Consider the following 18,637-nt stretch of genomic DNA (forward strand, 5'->3'; position numbering starts at 1 on the left):
AAATGTTCTGGAAAAGAAATTAAACTTGGAGTTTGAGATAATAGAGCTCATATGAAGCATATATACTGGAAATATTTTTTAAGACTCAAAAGCAAAATAAAAAGCAATTAGTTAGGAGGGACCATCTAAGTAGGACTGTCTAAGTGAAAACCTGTAAAAATTGCACAGATGGACTTCATAAATTTTGAAATTAATAACTCTGGGGCTCCACTGTAACAGGTTTTTAGTGGTACATCTGTTGCAAACTAATTGCCTCTTTTCTGCCTGATAACTGAAGTTTATATTTGGGGCTTTTGCAATAGAAGCAGTTAAAAGCTCAACATTGTCATGTTTTTCCATTAATTTACCAGTGAGTGGTTGGGTTTATACAGATAATTTGATTTATTTTGAAGATAATTGTAATTATAAGTTTGTTTTACTAGACAGCTTGTCCTTTATAATATAATTTGCCTTTAACAACAGTGCAATTTCATCTGCCCTTCTTAGTTTTAACAGCCTTTTCTTTAGGAAAAAATAAATGTTGGCAATGTCTATGAAGATGATATTCTTAAGGTAGATGAAAATAGAGTGGTTTGAGGGCTCACCATCTTCAGAACAGGCCAAACCAGAGTCAGGCCCTTCACTCTCATATATGCTATGACACCTACTTTCAGGATTTCTAAAAACTGAACATTTGTATACTCTGTAACCCAGCAGTTCCACTCTCAGATACATGTGTGTCTCATTCATTCAGAGAAACCACTGAGCTACCAAGTTGAAACCACTTCAACTTAGCTGTGATCATTTGTGGAGAACCATGGGAATTTATCCAAATCCCCATTTCTTTTAGGAGCTGGGTCTGGAGTCCTGGTTCAGTGAATTCTTTATGGCACCTCTGACTCTGTTCTTACAAGCTCTGATTACAGCGGTCATCAGAAGAACGTGATTTAGCATTTTATAGTGCTCTCGGTGTGGGGTTTTTTTTTTTTTTTAATATCTTTCTTGACTACAAGTTTGTTGAGGACAACAGCTCCACCAGGGTCTTTTGTTTCTCTACGTAGGGTCAGGCATTTGGTGCACATTTAGTAAATATTTGAGGGAAATTCCCTGGCTGTTTAGTGGTTAAGACTATGCTTCCAATGCAGGGGGTCCAGGTTCCGTCCCTGATTGGGGAACTAAGATCCCACATGCCTCAGTGTACCGCCAAAAAAAAGAACACTTAGTAAATATTTGACAAATGACTGTTGTCATTGAAGAGATAGGAAGATGAACAGAGACCATGCCTGAGCCAGAGCAAGCATTTGCTTTTAAGTGATAGCAGTTGTGTTGCTTCCTTTGAGTTGTCTCAATTTGATTTCGTTAATCCCTTTGATCTCTCTGTTTAAACATTTTCTTGTTTACATGTTTACTGTAGAAGATGGAAAATATAAAAAACACAAAAAAGAAACTCTTGCTATTTTGCTATATTATCTTCTTTTGCTTTTCTTCTAATGCATTGCTTTCAAGTTTCCTGTCCTCCTCTCCCCCCCTTTTTTTTAAATTTCCTAAGAGTAATGGAAATAAGTCTAGGAGAGACTACTCTACATTTCTAAAGAATTCTTGGATAGAGTAGAGGCTGCATGTGTTTCTGTTTTGGTTTTCTTTACTCTCCATGTGTGAAGGGGTAGCTTAGATGAAGTGCTGGGCCATAGAAGAGTATGTCATGATATTTAACTCAAGCTTCTTCTTATCCACTGCTTTATTTTTGAGGTCAGCATTGCTGGTGGGTGCATTATACTCCAAATTACTGAAAAGACATAGAGTTCTTCCAGGATAGCATTATTCTGCTTACTAAAATACTTAATAGTATTGTTCTCAGTCTCATCCTGAAAGCAGGATGAGATCTTTTAGATTTTTTAGATTTCAACATCTTTTAGCCCTTAACATCCCATTAATCCTAGTTCTCTGCTCAAGAATCTTAGAGAAGGTCTACTTCTCCAGGTTGAGGTTTCTAGGCACTTGTCTCAGTCTGTACTGTTCTTTGTTTCTGGAACCAGTTGGTCATTGCCTTCCCTTCCCTTGTGCTGTGTGGCTGACGGGTCTGTCCTCCTGCCATACCTGGAGCTCCCACTCCCCACCCGTCATTCCCCTGGGTGTACGCACCATACAGTGCTCTCAGTCATGTCCGACTCTTTGAAACCCCCTGGATTGCAGCATACCAGGCTTCCCTTTCCCTCACTCTCTCTCAGAGTTTGCTCAAACTTATGTCCATTGAGTCAATGGTGCCATCCAACCATCTCATTCTCTATCACCCCCTTCTCCTCCTGCCCTCAGTCTTTCCCAGCATCAGGGCTTTTCCAGTGAGTCAGTTCTTGGCATCAGGTGGCCAAAGTATTGGAGCTTCAGCTTCAGCATCAGTCCTTCCAATGAATATTCAGGGTTGATTGCCTTTAGGATGGACTGGTTTGATCTCCTTGCTGTCCAAGGGACTCTCAAGATACAGTGTTTTACACTTTCTTTTTTCTCTTAAAATTGTCCTAAAAATAGACTCTTCTGCTTCAGTTTTTTTCCTTCAGATTCCTCTGAGTTTTGTCCCAAGTTTCTTTTTAGATTCTTAAAGTATTTAAATTATACTCATTTAAATGAGATTGTTCATTGGTAAGAAAAATCACGCCTCTAACTCTGACAGACAGTTTCTTTTGACCTTTAAAATAACTTAATGGGAACACGGTTTGTTCAGCTCAGCTCTGCTTAGGGGGGTCTCATGACATTTGCATCATCTCTAAGCTTCTGCTTCACCCTGTTATTATAAATGGTTGTCCTGAACAGAGTCCATCTAATATGGGTCCTGTGGTGTGTGTGTGAGAGAGACAGAGAAATACACACACACACACACAACATTATAGAAAAGTTAGTTCTTGTGGAAATAGTTACAGAAAAGAGAAAAAGGTTAAAGATTGGATTTGCACCATTATCATTTCTGTTTTGTCTAACCCTTGACCTGAGTGGCCCTACTGTTCTTTGTCTGGAACCCCATTCACCTAAGATGTGCCTGCTATTCTTGGCACTGAGGAGACAAAACTTCACGTGTGTTTACATTTGATTCCCTTCATCTTTGTGACCCATGGAATGCAGATATCTGCTTAAGGGTGAATTCATACATGTGGTGTTTATGCCCTCATTGTCAGGAAGGTGGTGCTCAGTTTTGGGGAAAGCAGATTGGGAGCTACTATTCAAGCCCAAGCCCTCTGGAGGCCAGAACAGAACCACCTGCCAGGAGGAAGATTTATGGTGGTGTTTTCCCTCACCCAGGATGGGTGGTTCTCCTATCCTGTATACAACTTTACAAACTTAAGGGAAAAAAATTGACAGTGAAACTAATTGTGTGTAACTTTAGAAAAGGAATCATTATCCAATTAGGTTACATTCTAATTTGACTGATTCTTTTAATAAAATAGTTTTTTTTAACTAAAATAGTATACAGTCATTATAGAAAACAATCTACAGAATGTAGAAGATGAGGAGAGCAACAATAAAGAAAATGAGAATCATTGTTTATCAGGTGTCTGGCCTGCTCTGCTTCCTTCCATCCTCCAGGTCAGACACTGTTCCACAAAGGTCTACAGTAAAAAGACTTGCCTTAAAAAAAAAAAAAAAAAGACTTACCTTATGCTTTTAACACCGCCACCTTGAACTTCAAGCCCCTTTTTTATGAACACTTACTACCCTCTCTCTGGACACGGGTGGTATTTCTGCAGACACAGTTTGGAAAACAAGAGAGGTTCAACTAGTCACACAGCCGGCCAGGGCCTGAGCTGGAGCCAGACACAGTTGCCTCCCTCTACCCACCACCAGCTTACCAGATTCTTCCCAATACTTGTTTTGATGATGTTTTGAGATTGTTCTTTAGCATTAAAATCTAGAGCAGTATATGAATGCATTCTGTTTTATTCACTAAAACCATTTTCCCCAGGCTTGTGTGGGGCACATGTACCACAATATCTAGGACAGTGTCTCTGTCTCTAGGGAGCCACAGTCAGATAAGAAAAGAGCTATGCACAGGCCTTCAGCAGATGTGGAAGAACCACTGGGTGCTGTGTACTCGACCCTGGGGCTGTGGCGTGGGCGGGTCAGTTTTGCCTGGGAACCTGTGTGGGCTTCATAGAGGATGGAGCACAGGGACTCCAAGAAGCAACGGAGCCTCTGGATAGAGAAAGCCAGCAAGGGGAGAGTCAAGACTGAGTTTGGCAGCCTTGTGGACAGCAGGGCTTTTAGCAGGGTGTCTGGTGGAGAAGCACAGATGGTGTTTAATGTCAGCTCTGAGTCACCCTTTGAAATTGCACAAGTTCAAGGGGAAGGATCTGGAAATTCTCCAGCACATTATTTGACCTTCCAGTCTCTCAGTAACCATTTGGTGTCCAGCTCATAAGTGGAAGTTCTCTGCAAAATCGTGTCATACAGGAAAAGTCAAAGAATAATTTCAAGAAGGTAGTTCTTATGCCTTAGTCTGTTTACCAGAGGGTTTATTCCCCTCCCTTAAAATACTTTTTACTAGTGCATTGCCACCACCCAGCTTTGACAAAGACCCAGGTTCTGTGGATTCTCAATTCTTGCCCCATCTCCAGGAATGACTAAATGAAGGTTAAATAAAACTTCAAAAGCAGGGCCAGAAGATACTGAGCTTTTGAATGTGATAGTGCTTAAGATGGAAAATATATTTTGTCTAGTTTTTTTTTGTTGTTGCCTTGGCAACTGGTTGGGGTTTTTTTTTTTAAGCTTTTGATTTTTCTCAAAAACGTGAGCTGCTTCCTTTGATTTAGCTCAGATGTGTGAACAGATTTATATCTCATTCAGTGTTGCTAGTGTGTTTATGAGGTATAGAGTCTCATTTTTCATAATCTTCACAAGGTTGAACAGAGATAAATAATTTCACATATCTGTTAGCTTACCTGATAAACCAAACAAAGGCAAGTCACCATGATCTTTTTTTGTCTGATGTCAAGTACTGTAAAAATGATTCAGATTCATTTTTATAAACTATAACTAAATATTTTGATATTAGGCTTTTTAATGTCTCTGACAAAGTCTATGTGAAAATTGTTTCCACAAGCTATAAATGCACCTCGTTCTTTCTGTCTTCCCATTACTTCCCCTGCTGTAGCCACAGGGGCCTCCTGTCTGGTCCTCATCCTGGCTAATTAAACCTGCCTCTGTTTCAGGGACTCTGCACTTGCCGTTTCTTCTGTCTGAAGCCCATCTGCCCCAGATATTCGCATTACTTCCTCTCTCATTGCATGTAGGGCTCCCCAGTTAAATGCCATCTCCTCAGAGAGGACTGTCTGGGCCTTTCCGTCTAAAACAGCATCCTCATGGCCATTTTGGAGATGAGTGGATCCATCTCTGGAAAACCTAAATGAATATCAGTCACGCTTCATGAAGTCCACCAGTCTATAAGCCCTACCCATGGCAAGAGCTTCCAATTAGTATTTTAATGCCTCACCCTTAAATTAAGAACTCACAGCCAAAGATTAGCAGATATTTGTGGAAATCCTCCATCATAAAATGTAGAAACCAAGATAAGTAAGAAACAAAGAACTCAGAAGACAGCGATAATGATGGAGCAGAAGTAATCTGCAAAAAAATAAAACAGGAAGTGGGGTAGAGGAAATCATCATAGAAATAATACAAAAAATTTAGGAAAGCAACAAGGGGGAGACCTGGGTCAGCAGCCATGGAGCAGGCCTGGAGCCTGAGGGTAGAGAGCTGCTCAGGCAAGTGCTCAGCAGGCTGGGGACCTGAGGCTGTTCTGCCAGGTGGACATGTGGAAGTTACGCTGAGAGGCTCTTGGGGAATGTGGGTAGCAAAGCAAGCAAATGTAAAAGAGGAATAACAAGCACAGAAATAGTAATATTGTACAATAAAGCAGTGACAACTTTATATAGTTATCATAACTTAAAACTCTAAATGTTGATTTAATTTTAAAACTGGGTATAATTGTATTTAGAGAACAAGGAAAGGTAAGTCTCTGCACAGGGGCATGTGTGTGATGGGGCCTGATGTCAACATATAGTGTCTTAAGACTGACAAGTTATCATATAGGATCATGTTCATTAGACATAAAAAGATTTTAAAAACCAGAAGGAACATCAAATAGGAATGTAGACTCTGAGCAATGGGGAGGATGCTGGAGGAGACAGGAAGTATTGTTGCTCATTATCAGACTTTTAGCCTCATCTGACTTTTAAAAGCTCTGAGCCTATATTACTTTTAAAAACATAAAAATCAGGAATTAAAATATAAGTTTTAAGCAGCCTTGCTTCTGTGCATATGTCAGTGATTCAGTCTGATGTACGCTTGATTAATGTGAATTCAGTCCAGTATCTCGCTGATGTCCTTGGCGGGTAGTCTCATTAGTTTAACCAAATCCATTTGCACTTGCACACAGAATAATTAATTCAGGCTCACTTTATTGGAAGTCATGCTGAAGACATTTATTATTTCTTTCTTTACCATGGAGATGGATAAGACTGTGGCTCATGGTTGTTGAGGTTGTGTGCTCATTAAAGATGGAGTGGACATATATGATACCAAACTGAACTTTTCAATTACTTCAGATTTAATGATGTACCTTTGCCATGCACTTAATCTTCAGCAAATATTTACCCTTCCCAAACTGACTTGTAATTTATAACTTGTCATGTCAAATGAAGCATTTTCTGAATTACAGTCTTTAAAAAATAGCTGACACACTCTCCTTTGTGGGGAACTTTCAGCATGTCCACCCTGTGATTTGGAAATGACCCTTCTCACTCCTCTCAGCCTTAGTCCATACTTATTGATGTATTTATATTGGATACAGTTTAATGTTTTTATTCTACCATCTGGGTCATTCTCTTAGAGAGAAATGGATGGGTGGGTGACTAGATGGAGAGAGAGAGAGACAGAGAGGCAGATTGACAACCTGAATTGTGCTAAGAATGTGTGGAAATAAAGTATCAGATAACAGAGAATATACCACCAGCTTTAGTCTCAGGTTTTTAGTCTCAGGCTTCCCCGGTGGCTCAGTGGTAAAGAATGCCTGCAATGCAGGACCCTGAGTCAGGAAGAACCCCTGAAGAAAGGAATGGCTACCCACTCCAGTATTCTTGCCTGGAGAAACCTATGGACAGAGGATCCAGGTGGGCTACAGTCCATGGGGCCGCAAAGAGTCAGACACAGCTGAGCAACATTTCTTCCTCCTCCTCCCATGCCTTATTGGTCTTTGGTTCCACTTCCTGTGTTTGAATCCTGGCCCTGCCACTTACTAGCTGTGTGTCTTTGACCAAGTTTCTTAATCTCTGTGCTTCAGTTTCATTATCTATTAATTAGCCCACTTAATGCCTATTCCAGCCTCCTCCTAGCATTATCTCTTGCTTTACACAGGGTTGGAAGTTTCCATTTCTATATCTTTCAGCTAGTATTCTGGAGTTAGATCTGCTAATCAAATACATTCCCATAAACCTCTGAATTCAGACCTAGATTATGTGGGAAGAGAGATGGGGTCTGGACCTTCATTTCATTTCTAGCTGGTATGGATAATGGCAGAGGCAGCATGGTTCTGAAACCAGCTGCTTTAGTAATAGCTTCCTGCTTCGACAGGCAGCTTCCTGATTGAGAACTTCCAAACTGTAGCAAAAACTGAGTTTGGAGCAGCATCTGTAGCAGCAGCTTCCTGGTGTTTTAGGTTTCAGCAGCACCTTTGTCCAGTTCTGCTGAGTGATTTGAGGAGTAATTCCTAAAAGTTCATCTTAGAGTCTGTCTCTGCAGTTCTCCCAACAATATCATGAGCTGTGTTATACCTCTCTTTCTGTTTAAGGTAGCCAAAATGACTTATGTTGGCTGCAACTAAAGATCAGGAACAGTCACCTTCCCTTATAGAGTTGTAATGAGGAGCAATAAGGCATTTAACGGGCCTAAAACGTAGCATGCTTAGTTGCTCAGTTATATCTGACTCTTTGTGACCCCACGGATTGTAGCCCACCAGGCTCCTTTGTCCGTGGAATTTTCCTGGCAAGAATACTGGAGCAGGTTGCCGTTTCCTCCTTCAGGAAATCTTCCCTACCAAGGGATCAAACCTGCATCTCCTGCATTGCAGGTGAATTCTTTACCACTGAGCCGCCAGGGAAACCCAAAACATGTGGCATGCCCCCCTCCCCTTTTTGACATTCTTAGAGCTTTTTCTGACCTCAATAAATGGTATACCTAGAACCATGAATAACATAGATATTTATTAGTTTGTTGGTTCATTCATTCATTCATATGTTTATTGAAACAGTTATTTGCTGGGTGGCTATTTTAATTAACACGTGTTCTAGGTGTCTTGGGGCAGCAGAACCCAACCAAACATCAAATGTTAAACATTAGAATCATCTGTGAATCTTTTTTAAAAAACTTAATGTCTGTGCCACATTCAAGACTTATTGAAGACAGGAAGTGTGTGTGTGTGTGTGTAAATATTTTTCAAATTGAGATACAATTTCTATACAGTGAAATGCATGAGTCTTTTGTGTTTCAGCTTGGTAGATTTTACATATGTAAAAAGGAAAAAAAAAAAAATATATATATATATACCCAATTAGCTACTACCTAGGTCAAGGTATAGGAAAACAGATATGTGCATGAAAAATATATTGTGTGCATGGGATTTGTGGGGCTCCTTTTAAAAGGAGATAAAGTTTCGAATACATTTGAGATTTTGCCACTCAGAGGTCAAAAAAGTGATTGTCTGGAATGACCAGTATAACGAGGTCATTTTCCTCTTTTTCCTTCTTCATTGTCGCTTACAAATTGGTACCCCATCCTAGGTTTATGAAGAAAATTATTTCATTTAATGTGAAATGGAATAAATTTAAGAAGGACCTTAGGTAACAAAAAAATAAAGCTGTAAATGTTACGACTAATAACTTGTGAGTCATAACCTTTGACTCTGTTTATCTTCTTATGGTTGGCATAATTCATTGGCTAGCTAAAAGTGAGTTTACTTTCATTTAAAAAAATTATTTATGTATTTATTTTTGGGTGCTCTGGGTCATGATCACTGTGCTCAGGGCTTCTCTAGTTAGGTCGAACAGAGGCTACTCTCCAGTTGCAGCGTATGCTTGGGCTTCTCATTGCAGTGGCTTCTGTTGTTGCAGAGCATAGGCTGTGGGGTGCACAGGCCTCAGTAGTTGCTGCTGGCAGGCTCAGTAGTTGTGGCACATGGGCTTACTTGCCCCTCAGTGTGCCAGATGTTGGTTCCCTGACCAGGGATCAGACTCACGTCCCCTGCATTGGCAAGCGAATTCGTTCACTAGACCACCAGGGAAGTACTGAAAATTTACTTTCTTAAAATTAAGCTATATTCCTGCTTTTATATGATCTCTTCAAAGAGAGTGAATATCATGAAACAGTAAAAATAATTATTTTCCTTTTTTTCTAAAAGGGTGCTTGGTCTGTAGGTCAGTGTACAATTAGTATTATAATGCTGAGGGCACTAGAGTAGCAGCATGAGCTGACTTAGGAAGATCCAGGTAGTAATTTTTGAAAAACATATGAAAACAGTTGATTAAAGAGAGAAAATAACATCTGCGAAACATTGTTAATAAAAGCATCCACATTTTTTAATGAAACCAACTAGAACAACTTTGAAGTGGAATGACTTTGCATAATTAACTCATTACAGAATGAAAATTTCAGGAAACAAAATGTAGAGCCTAATAAATACAAGATTATATATTATCAAAGGCAAAAATAAAAATCCTAAAACCAGCCATAAAGAAAAGACAGATTGCTTATAAATGAATGATAATTAAGCTGACTGTTGATGTCTCAATAGCAGCAATGCAAGCAAGAAAGCAGTGGAATAATATCTTTTCTATTTAGCCTGCTTACAAAATATTGTGATTATTAAATTTGAGAATTCATGTTTTTATCAGTTCTAAGACATTCTCACCCATTAACTCATTGTGCCTTGCCTTTCCTATGTTCTCTCTATTGTCTTTTTCTGAAATTCCAATTAGAACATCTCACTTTGACTTACACATCTCTTAATTTTCTTTTGTTTTGTTTTCTCCATTTCTTTGTCTCTCTGTGCTAATTTTTTTTTTAATTTAAATTTACTTATTTTAATTAGAGGCTAATTACTTTACAATATTGTATTGGTTTTGCCATATATCAACATGAATCTGCCATGGGTGTACACATGTTCCCAATCCTGAACCCCCCTCCCACCTCCCTCCCCATACATCCCTCTGGGTCATCCCAGTGCACCAGCCCCAAGTATCCTGTATCCTGCTTCAAACCTGGACTGGCGATTCATTTCTTATATGATATTATACATGTTCAATGCCATTCTCCCAACTCATCCCCCCCCTTCCCTCTTCCAGAGTGCAAAAGACTGTTCTATACATCTGTGTCTCTTTTGCTGTCTCACATACAGGGTTATTGTTACCATCTTTCTAAATTCCATATATATGCATTAGTATACTGTATTGGTGTTTTTCTTTCTGGCTTAGTTCACTCTGTATAATCGGCTCCAGTTTCATCCACTTCATTGAACTGATTCAAATGTATTCTTTTTAATGGCTGAGTAATACTCCATTGTGTATATGTACCACAGCTTTCTTATCCATTCATCTGCTGATGGACATCTAGGTTGCTTCCATGTCCTGGCTATTATAAACAGTGCTGCGATGAACATTGGGGTACACAGAGAAATTGTCTCTTTCAATTCTGGTTTCCTCAGTGTATATGCCCAGCAGTGGGATTGCTGGGTTGTATGGCAGTTCTATTTCCAGTTTTTTAAGGCATCTCCACACTGTTCTCCATAGTGGCTGTGCTAGTTTGCATTCCCACCAACAGTGTAAGAGGGATCCCTTTTCTCCACATCCTCTCCAACATTTATTGCTTATAGACTTTTGGATCGCAGCCATTCTGACTGGTGTGAGATGATACCTCATTGTGGTTTTGATTTGCATTTCTCTGATAATGAGTGATGTTGAGCATCTTTTCATGTGTTTGTTAGCCATCTGTATGTCTTCTTTGGAGAAATTTAGTTCTTTAGCCCATGTTTTGATTGGGTTGTTTATTTTTCTGAAATTGAGCTGCAGGAGTTGCTTGTATATTTTTGAGATTAGTTGTTTGTCAGTTGCTTCATTTGCTATTATTTTCTCCCATTCTGAAGGCTGTCTTTTCACCTTGCCTACAGTTTCTTTTGTTGTGCAGAAGCTTTTAATTTTAATTAGGTCCCATTTGTTTATTTTTGCTTTTATTTCCAGTATTCTAGGAAGTGGGTCATAGAGGATCCTGCTGTGATTTATGTCAGAGAGTGTTTTGCCTATGTTCTCCTCTAAGAGTTTTATAGTTTCTGGTCTTACGTTTAGATCTTTAATCCATTTTGAGTTTATTTTTGTGTATGGTGCTAGAAAGTGTTCCAGTTTCATTCTTTTACAAGTGGTTGACCAGTTTTCCTAGCACCACTTGTTAAAGAGATTGTTTTTTCTCCACTGTATATTCTTGCCTCCTTTGTCAAAGATAAGGTGTCCAGAGGCACGTGGGTTTATCTCTGGGCTTTCTGTTTTGTTCCATTGATCTATATTTCTGTCTTTGTGCCAGTACCATACTGTCTTGATGACTGTGGCTTTGTAGTAGAGCCTGAAGTCAGGCAGGTTGATTCCTCCAGTTCCATTCTTTCTCAAGATTGCTTTGGCTATTCAAGGTTTTCTGTATTTCCATACAAATTGTGAAATTATTTGTTCTAGCTCTGTGAAAAATACTGTTGGTAGCTTGATAGGGATTGCATTGAATCTATAGATTGTGTTGGGTAGTATACTCATTTTCACTATATTGATTCTTCTGATCCATGAACATGGTATATTTCTCCATCTATTAGTGTCCTCTTTGATTTCTTTCACCAGTGTTTTATAGTTTTCTATATATAGGTCTTTAGTTTCTTTAGGTAGATATATTCCTAAGTATTTTATTCTTTTCGTTGCAATGGTGAATGGGATTGTTTCCTTAAATTCTGACTAATATCTTCAAATCTGATTTCCATTTTGTAATTCTCTGTTCAGCAGTGTCTAATCTTCTATTTTTACCCAGCTACTGAAGTATAAATAAATATTATTATAATTTTACATTTTTTCTAAGCTTTTAAACTTCTAATTTACCTGTTTATTTTTCACAGTCTCTTGTTCTTTAGTCAAATTGCCTATTCCCTATTTTATTTCTTTAAATTACTGTGCTAATTTCAGTAGTCTGTTTCCATGAGTTTCATTCCAGTGCTGTTTCTTTTGTTTATTCCTTGTCAATAAAGGTGCCTTGTTTCAATATGTATTTTTTGAGTGTTGTTTTTGTTGTAAAGTCATATTCCATGGAACTTTATATACGTTTCTTTTGGAGTTGAGAGTACAGTCTTCTAAAAGGATTTGCATTTGCTTTCTCCAAACATGTGAGTGTACTTCAGTCTGGAACCATATTAAAATATATACCTGGCTTAGAGGATTTTCACTACAAAATAGTTTCAACTCAGGCCACATATATTTGTGAGATTTGGCTCACAGTTATATCTCTGGAGAGATGGTTCTTTTTTTCTCTCCACTTAGAACAAAGCCAAGACAGACAAGTTTTTTTTAAGTGTAATCCTTTTCTTTATTTTTATTTTTTATTTAAAAAATTATTTTGGCCTCACTGCATGTCATGTGGGATCCTAGTTTCCTGACCAGGGACTGAACCCATGTCCCCTGCAGTGGAAGCTCAGAGTCTTAACTACTGGACCACCAGGGAAGTTTCTACAACCCTTTTCAAGGCATATTTTTTTCCTAGTTCATCTTTTCTCTGAGGGTGGAGCTACAGTACTCTCAGCCTTGTGCAGTGAGCTTCCTCTCAGGCCCCCATCTTGCTATGATCTAGGCTTTGTGTTCTGAATGCTGTGTGGACATTAAAACTGATGTACTAGGTTCTAGGCACCAGCTCAGGACTCACTTTCCTCTTGGAATACCCACTCTTATTTTCCTCTTGGTCTCTAAGGACTTTATTTTATCCCAACTCAGTCATGTGTTATAAGAGATTTTTTTTTAAAGTTTTACCCAGCATTTTTAGATGTTTGGTCACAGGGACTATTTGTCATGTCCTTGTAAAGGTGGAAATTCAGTTCCATATTTGTACCTCCTAGTCCTTGTTGTGGAGAAGGCAATGGCACCCCACTCCAGTACTCTTGCCTGGAAAATCCCATGAATGGAGGAGCCTGGTAGGCTGCAGTCCATGGGGTCGCTAAGAGTCGGACACAACTGAGTGACTTCACTTTCATGTATTGGAGAAGGAAATGGCAACCCACTCCAGTGTTCTTGCCTGGAGAATCCGAGGGACGGTGGAGCCTGTTGGGCTGCCGTCTATGGGGTCGCACAGAGTCGGATACGACTGAAGCGACTTAGCAGCAGCAACAGCAGCAGTCCTTGTCGAGCTCATGTTTCCATGTTAGAAACATTTTCTACACAAATACATCCTAAACCCCCACATCCCATATTTTCTGTCATTCAGTCAGCCTCAGCTTTCTGGGGGTTTCACTTCTGTTTATAAGCATATTCTGCATAGGTTGTATATTATACTATATAAAAATTTTTGTTTATGGCTTTTTTCCTACTTCTGCTGCGTTTTCTGTGTTCTCTGAAATTATTTGTTTCAGAGAAGGCTCAAAGCTTTGCCCTTCTTAGATTTAGCTGTTAGTGGGGGAAGGAAGGAGAGAGAAGCAAATTAAGAAATATCTCTTATAATTGTTCTCACTGTATTTCCCAGTTTCATCTTCCTTTTTAAAATTTAAGTCACACTACATTTCTGAGTCAGCCAGGGGTCATTCTGTGAACTCAGATCATTTCTTCCCTAGTTTCTCAATCTTTTCTTTTTTTTTTTTAAAGTAGCCTGTTTCTTTCTTCAATGTGTTTATTAATATAAAATTTTCCCTGAAATTCTTCACTTGATCTCCATCTAGTTCCAAAACCACCCCCCCATGAGGCTCCCTGGAGGTTGAGTCATTTTAGTCCCACCCACACTCTGGGGCTGGTGCACCTTGGGGGACAGATGAGGGCTCCAGCAGCCTGAGCTTCTATGTGTGACATGCCCACACACTAAGGCACCTGCTGTTCCCACCCACGATGGGATTGTGTTTGCTTTGCATAGCATGCACTTGGGACCTCTCTGTAGTCATAGTCCTACTGCTGTGAGATGGGCAATGTACACTCTGATTCATCCCACCAATCCTGATGCCAGGATAAGGCAGTAGATAAAAGTGATATTCCTTCTAGTCCAAAATGAATGCTTGTTCATCTGGACTTTGCTTATGATATTCATTTATCACTGCAGAGAAGACCTATAGCAGCCTTTACAATTCACTTTTTAAAATCCTAGATGCTGGGACTTCGCTGGTGGTCTAGTGATTAAGACTTTGTGTGTCCAATGCAGGGAGCATGGGTTCGATCTGTGGTCAGGAAAATAAGATTCTACATACAGAGTGGCCAAAAAATAAAACATAACCCTAGATGCTAAATGACAAATAGCATAATACTTACATGTAACAACTCTGCTGCTGGTATTACTCTTGTCACTGTGATAATTATAAAGTAGTCTACATTCGTTGGACATGGCACACTAGGTTTTTTAAAAATTTGCTTATTTATGGCTGTGCTGGGTCTTTGTTGCTATGCATGGACTTTCTCTATTTCCAGCAAATGGGGTCTACTCTTTTTCAGCATGTAGATTTCTCATTGTGATGGCTTCTCTTGTTGCAGAGCACAGGCTCTAGGGCTCTTGGGCTCAGTAATTGTGTTACACAAGATTAGTAGCCCCACAGCGTGTGGAATCTCCCCAGACCAAGGATTGAATTCATATCCCGTTCTTCGGCAAGTGAATTCTTAACCACTGGACCACCAGGGAAGTCCCACACTAGGTTTTATACTGAAAGATTATTTAGTTCTTACAATGGTCCTATGAGGCAGGAGCTGTTAATTTCCATTTTACAGATGAGGACATGGAGATTCAGAGATGTTAAGTAACTTTCCCATGGTCACATACCCAGTAAGTGACCACGATAAGATTCAAATTCAAGTCTTCTAAATACAAAGTCCACCAGTGTCTTGTCTGTCAGGACAAAAGCATTCAGATTTCTGATTTATGATTATGAGCTTTTTTTTTTTTTTACGATAACCAGAAATTAAAACCACATTAGTCTCTCCTTTAAGGTAGCAGATGTGAAAATATATGTACACTGAAACCATGCTGCCTTCCATTGCATAGAACTAACTTTGAAGTTCCCTTGTGGGAACTGCTTTTAGAACCAGCATGTGAAACAGAAGAAAAGTAGTTTCCTTTTGGAGATGAACCTTGTTTTTTAACCCAAGCCCTGTTACCCTGCATGATCACATACACAATTTATCAGTTTTTGTTCCTAATGCCTCTTGACATTTTCCAAAAAGCTAATTCTGTCCTCTGAGGATGGAGATTTGCCACTAATAAGGACATACAGAAGTTTCCAGAGTAAATAAAGACATTTTCTAAAGAAACTCCAAAATGGTCTCAGCAGCATCAACATTTTTAAATTAAGAGCTTACCCCTGCCCCCTAAGGTGGTCACTTTGAAGAGGGAACATTCAGTGATATATTTACATATACAAATATGGTCTGGTCTGTTTGCTTCCAATTCAGTCTGTCACTTCGTAGATATACTTGACTTTGATTTGATGTAGAGTGAAATATGTTTACACAAGTATTTGTTGTTGTTTAGTCATGTACAACTCTTTGTGACCCCATCAACTATAGCTTATCAGGTTCCTCTGTCCATGGAATTCTCCAGGCAAAAATACTGGAGTGGGTTGCCATTTCCTTCTCCAGAGGATCTTCCCAACCTAGGAATAGAACTCGTATCTCCTTTATTGCAGGTGGATTCTTGACTGCTGAGCCACCAGGGAAGCCCTTTACATAAATATGCGTCTAACACAAATACTGCTGTGTGTAGAGAAACATCAGACTTTCCTTGTCAGTCTCAGAAAGTCTTACTGGTGGTGTCAACAGTGGAACTGGCTTGGTTTTGATAGGAATTCTGTTCCCCTTTAAATCTTACAATTAGGAAATGACTTGCGGATTTGGACAGATTGTGAGTAGGCCTGCCTTCTTCAAAGAAAACAGATCCGGTTTCTGCTTCTCCAGCAGAGGAGCATGATCTTCTTACTAAGTATGTCTCCAGCAACACTTTCAAGTATCATTTTTAAAGTGCTTACTTTTTCTTACAGTGAAGGTTTAGGTTAAAGTTTCAAGCATCATCTTAATTAGCCACTCACGTTTAAATTAACTCTGCTGAAATAAACAGCTATATTCAAAATAGTAATGTTGCTGTAGCAACCTAAATCCAAATCATTCGCTTTTCCTTTCTGTTCACAATTGTTCCTTACTAGCTAGGCCTGGATAGGAAACAAATTTCCTGAAAATTCCCATGTAAATTAGGTTTTTCAAATAGTTTGGGAGGGGAAAAATACTTTAAAATGATTGCTTTAAATGATACCTTGAAGCTCATAATTCCCAAAGGTTCCTGAAAAAGCATAAGTCCCTTGTGTGATGGCCTCACCTGGTTATCTCATCTCAGGGTTCCTGGTGCTCAGAATGTGGATGAGGTCTAGGGGTCATAGTTCTTTTTTCTTTGTGACAATACTCCTTGGAAGGAAAGTTATGACCAACATAGACAGCATTTTAAAAAGCTCATAGTAGAGAAAGCCTTGAAAATTTTGTTATTTGTATTTCTAAACAATAGGAGAAGAAAATTATCCTGAATAGTAAATTGAAATGCTGAACTTTATGCTTGTGTTAAAAATTATCCTAAAATGATTAAAAATATGCAAAGAGATAAAATAAATAAATAAAAAGCTCATATATGGATGTGAGAGTTGGACTATAAAGAAAGCCGAGCACCGAAGAATTGATGCTTTTGAACTGTGGTGTTGGAGAAGACTCTTGAGAGTCCCTTCGACTGCAAGGAGATCCAACCAGTCCATCCTAAAGGAGATCAGTCCTGGGTGTTCATTGGTAGGACTGATTTTGAAGCTGAAACTCTAATCCTTTGGCCACCTGATGCGAAGAGCTGACTCATTTGAAAAGACTCTGATGCTGGGAAAGATTGAGGGCAGGAGGAGAAGGGGATGACAGAGGATGAGATGGTTGGATGGCATCACTGACTCAATGGACATGGGTTTGGGTGGACTCTGGGAGTTGGTGATGGACAGGGAGACCTGGCATGCTGTGGTTCATGGGGTCGCAAAGAGTCGGACACAACTGAGCAACTGAACTGAACTGAACTGAAAATTAAAGAATAGTTGGCTTACAATATTGTGTTAATTTCTATTGTACAGCAAAATGTTTCAGTTACACACACACACAAATATATATATATATATATTTCAAAATATTCTTTTCCATAATGGTTTATCTCCTGGTATTGAGTACAGGGACTTCCCTGGTGGTCCAGCGGATAAGAATCTGCCTTCCAATGAAGGGGACGAGGGTTCAATCACGGGTTGGGGAAGTAAGATCCCACATGTCACGGGACAGCTAAGGCTGTGCACCACAACAAGAGAAGCCTGCATGCTGCAATGAAGACCCAATACAGTCAAAAAAAAAAAAAAGATATTGAATATAGTTCTCTGGGGACGACAGAGGATGAGATGGCTGGATGGCATCACTGACTCGATGGACGTGAGTCTGAGTGAACTCCGGGAGTTGGTGATGGACAGGGAAGCCTGGCGTGCTGCGATTCATGGGGTTGCAAAGAGTCAGACACGACTGAGTGACTGATCTGATCTGATCTGATCTGATAGTTCCCTGTGCCTTGTTGTTATCCATCCAGTATGTAATAATTTGCATCTGCTAACTGCAGACTTCCAGTCCATCCCTCACCCACCAGCCCTTCCTTTGGCAACCACAAGTCTGTTCTCTGTGTTTGTGGGGGCCTCAGTTCTTATTCCAGCTGTAGCTAAAATGTTCTGATCCAGAAAGTGAGGAGAGTTGAACAAGGTGACTCCTCATGGCTTTTCTAACAGTGAAGGGGTCAGGTTCTCTGTTCCAGTAACTTAATTGCTACTTAACAAAATATAATCCATTGGATCAGAGAAAAAGCAAGAGAATTCCAGAAAAACATATACTCCTGCACCATTGACTTTGTTAAAGCCTTTGACCGTGTGGATCACAACAAACTGTGGAAAATTCTTAAAGAGATGGGAATACTAGACCATCTCACTTGGCTCCTGAGAAACTTGTGTGCAGGTCAAGAAGCAACAGTTAGAACCAGACATGGAACAGACTGATTCCAAATTGGGAAAGGAGTATATCAAGGCTGTATATTGTCACCCTGCTTATTTAACTTATATGCAGAATACATCATTGAAATGCTGGGCTGGAAGCACAAGCTGGAATCAAGATTGCTGGGAGAAATATCAATAACCTCAGATATGCAGATGACACCATCCTTATGGCAGAAAGTGAAGAGGAACTAAAGAGCCTCCTCATGAAGGTGAAAGAGGAGAATGAAAAAGCTGGCTTAAAACTCAACATTCAAAAACTAAAGATCATAGCATCTAGTCCTATCACTTCATGGCAAATAGATGGGGAAACAATGGAAACAGTGACAG

At 39.5% G+C, this 18,637-nt stretch overlaps 1 protein-coding gene across 6 annotated transcripts in view; it reads left to right on the top strand.

The window, feature by feature from the left end:
- The window catches only part of SHLD1 (shieldin complex subunit 1), a 111,804-nt gene that overhangs the window by 80,702 nt on the left and 12,465 nt on the right, over positions 1-18,637 (top strand). The window lies entirely within an intron of this gene.

This window comes from Bos mutus, chromosome 13, assembly GCF_027580195.1.
Source record: "Bos mutus isolate GX-2022 chromosome 13, NWIPB_WYAK_1.1, whole genome shotgun sequence".
Lineage (NCBI taxonomy): Eukaryota > Metazoa > Chordata > Mammalia > Artiodactyla > Bovidae > Bos > Bos mutus.